The sequence below is a fragment of the Phasianus colchicus genome, chromosome 1 (genome assembly GCF_987193195.1).
Source record: "Phasianus colchicus chromosome 1, bPhaCol1.hap1.1, whole genome shotgun sequence".
NCBI classification, from domain to species: domain Eukaryota; kingdom Metazoa; phylum Chordata; class Aves; order Galliformes; family Phasianidae; genus Phasianus; species Phasianus colchicus.
In genome coordinates, this window is record NC_143436.1 from 20,601,903 (window position 1) to 20,605,840 (window position 3,938).

General features: G+C 42.0%; 1 pseudogene; it reads right to left on the bottom strand.

The window, feature by feature from the left end:
- Positions 1-1,061: 1,061 nt before the first annotated feature.
- LOC149919437 (1-phosphatidylinositol 4,5-bisphosphate phosphodiesterase gamma-1 pseudogene) lies at positions 1,062-1,858 on the bottom strand (annotated as a pseudogene).
- Between the last annotated feature and the right edge of the window lie 2,080 nt (positions 1,859-3,938).

A 3,938-nucleotide genomic window follows, 5' to 3' on the forward strand; every position in this document is an offset into this window, starting at 1 on the left:
CAGGGCTCTAGGACCCAGAGATCTCCTCAGGAATGGCTGAGAGGGGGGGCTGGCAGGGTCCAGGATGGTTCTGCCCTCACTGAACAGAAAAGCAGTTAGTGCAAAAAATGGCGCTGAATTTGGTAACAGATGCAATTACAGTTAAGGGTGGAGAAAATTAAGTTAAAGAAAGAATTATAGCAAAGTGTGGAAAAGGAAAATTTGTAGTAAAAGCTGAAGAAACCAATTTGGTGTTCTTATTCCAGTAAGTGATGAATTCGTAACCGTGAGGGAAACCACTGGCAAAAGTGAGGAGGTTTACTTTGTTAAACATTTACAATTTAGTATAGGTAAACAGGTAGGCATACACAAATTTTTGTGCATGCCAAATTCTTCAAAACCTTTACTAGGGCAAGATTTACTAAAACAACTGTAAACTGAAATAAAGTTTAAAGGAAAATTGGAATTTAAGGTAAAAAAGGAACAGTTAATAAAGGTGCTTAGTTATTTTATTCATTACCCCTGCTGGGACCAGAACACAGACGAAGTAAGGGATCGAGTTTATCCTGGGATGTGGGAAGTAGAATCCCCAGGTAGGGCTAAAAATGCAGCATCAGTAGCATTCAGAATAAAGCAGGGAGCTCAGCTGATTTGGATTAAACAGTACTATCTCAAATTCAAAGACATGGATGACATGATAGCTGCCAAAACAAAGGAGGTAATGCATAACATGGACAATTAGCTTACTAAACTTTCTCAGACTTAATGACTTTCTCTACAGAAAGCCCAAGTGGCACAGCCACAAGTAACCCATTTGCGTTATGGAATCGCTGCGGGATCCCGAACCCTAGGAAACAGCAAGGAAGGAAACAACCAGACTCTGGAACCTCAAACAGCTAAGGAGCTTCAGATTTTCCTAGGGATGACGAGGTGGTACCACCTACAACTATGGAATATTGGTAAAGCTCCTCTATGCCCTTTTGAAATCCTGTCCAAAGGTCCTCATACAGATTGAGGAAGACAAATAAGAGAAAGGTTTAACTGTGGCAATTAGACACGGACTATGTTGTTGGTGCAGAACAAAAAACTTTTATTGTGGGTGATGAACTTGAACTTGGTTGAGTGCCTTATTAAACGTGACCTTCTTGCCACGTTTGGCAGTGCTGGATCTTTCCTCCTGCCCTGAAGTACATGGCAGTGGAGCTGGGCTCATCCCTCTGGTGCCGTCCTGCAGCACTCAGTCTGTGTTGTTGTGAGTGTTGGACCGAGGCACCGGCTCTGTCAGCCTTATCTCAAGTCCATTGTACCTCAGCGGCATCTCCCAGTAATAGGTGATGAAGTCGTAGAGGCTGTCAAATACTTGCGTGTCAATCAAAAAGAATTTCTGGATGTTAGCATCCTGCTGCCAGCGTATGCGGCAATGCCGCACCTTCTCACGGTGCCAGAAGGACAGAACATAGTACCCAGTGTAAGTCCCACTCTCCCTGACGAGGAAGGAGCCATCAGGGGCCTCCATCTCGGCGCAGTACTCCATCAGCAGCCGCTCAGCAATGTGCCGCCCACTGCGACCTGCTGCCAGCTTGCCATGGAACCATTCCTGCATGAGATGCAGCTCAATGTTGGCGCACACCTCCTTCTGCGTAGGTATCTTCCCCGGCTGTTCACAACTGGGACAACGTACATTGGGTTCCATGTATACCTGACGGGATCTTCTGTCAATTGGCAATCCGCCATCTGCTCCTTTGTTACACATGAACTCATGGTTCCTTGCCACTCACCTCCACCAAGCCGCCTCAGTTTTGGCGGGGCTTGGCCAATGGTCTTTATAGCATCTGCGCACACCCATGCCAGGTGTACAAGCTAGACGTCTCGTGATCATGTTGAGAGGGTCTGTCTGGCATGAATAGTTACAATTTTCGTTTTTTCTGCCTCTTGTTTACACCTCTGAAGGCCTTTTGCTAGTCCGAGCAAGAATGTCTTTATTTTCTCCCGATAATATACAGGTTAAAGGAATTGAAGTAAGGGACTTGGACAAATTAAATGTGGGGACTTGGGAAGGGATTGTAATGAAAAAAAGAAATTGGGAAGAACAGTAGCAGTTGCACTAGAGCAGGACCTTGAAGGACCCAGAATGAGTTTTGTCCCCAGTGGACTGAATGCAGTGTGCACACAGCAGGGTAAAGATGTTTATGCGTGCCTCTCACTCTGTGCTGCATCAAGATTGCCACCCGTAGATGATTTTTGTAACAGTAGTACAAGCTACTGGTCAACAAGAAAAAGCTTGTGGTTTAAATAAAAAATGGAGCTAATGGTAAAGCTAGAAACAATGGGAGAAAGCTACTATAGCTGTAAATAACTTTCTGTATTTTGTTTTGTAGAGAGATCTAATTTAGTGGTTTGTTCTATTTTGCGACCAGGTGTTCCACCTGGGCTCTGTATCATGCACTGGCCATGCAGATGTGGAGCACAAGTGGAAAAAACCTTGTAGACCCTGAGAAGAATAAAAGCAGGAGAGAGTCTGCAATGGGTGAGAAAGGAAAAGTGATCTTTGAAGACTCCCTGCTGTCACTGCCTTTCACATCCACCTCCAGAATGTATCTTCTCTGTCATTTCAGCAGTTTGTCATCTCTCAATAAGTAATAATAAATTAGCTTAGAAAGTTTTCATTTCTCCATTCCATATGGAATTGTCTAAAATAAATGCCTATGTGAGTGTGTCTGTATCGACTCAAAAAATCGTGACCACCTATGTCACTTATATGTTTAATGTGTTATCAGTCGAGACTTTGATTGTGTTACGATGATTATGTTATTAATATAATTAGTGCTATTATTTTATAGTGTGGTAACAGTTTGCTAATAAATAAATAAATAAATAAATAAACAAATAAATAAATGGAGGAAAGTTGTAAAGGAGGCTAGAACGCTAAAAAAAGGAAACTTGTGAATGTATATCAGTTTTGTGAGAACTGGATTGTTCATATCCAAATGTCCATACAAGGACTGAGGTGGACCGAGAGTGCTGAAAGGAAGCTCATGCTGCATAGAAGCTGAAAGGAAGTTCATGCTGGAAGAAGTGCTGCGCTGAAAGAAGCAATCCTGTGCGCTGACCTGCTTTTCTCTGGATGAAGGAAGAGGTCCAAGATGGATGGAATATATTCAGGGGTCTCTTCAGGGGTTTTTGCACAATGGATACAGAATTTGTTAAAATTAGGATTAGTTTGTCTTACTGCTTTTTTCCGTGTTTTAATTTGTGTTTCACGCATGTTGCAGTATATACAAAAAATGATACAGGATGCTATGCACCATGCCTTTTTTATTAATAAAGAAGGGGGAGCTGTGGGGGAAAATGTAACTGTGAGCAGTCAGCAAAGAGTTTATCATACTCCTTGATAGACCCTATCACTGTGAAACCTTGGGAGTCTGGAGTGTAAGACAGAAAGCAAATGATATCTATTTGCATCTAAGGGTAAACAGGAGGTTCTGTTTGTATGCATTGTTAATCTTATCACACTTGAGAAACCTTTCATCCTTTATCACTGTGTTTTGGGAGAAGCTAGGCCAATTAACTGATTAGAGGGACAGGAATTCCTGGCTCGTGATTGAATGGTGTATAAGATGTATGTTGAACACAATAAAGCAGAACTATTTGGAGAACTATTCTGATGCTACAAGAAACTGTGAGACCTCTCTAACTTGACTGAGTGCCAACATTCTCCCTACAATATGTAAGAGTGCATATTCTGCACCACCTGAGCACCAGTTGTTTCAGTTTGGGGGTAAAAAAGAAAGATCAAGGCAAAATACTGGCATTTCTCAGGAAGATTTATAGCGAACCAGAAGAAAATATTTCTCTACATACTCCTAAAGATCGCAGTTGGTTTACAGAAATTCCCAACATCTGGAATTTTATTATCATGCAACATTCAAAACACATCCAGCAAATTAAAGATGAACACA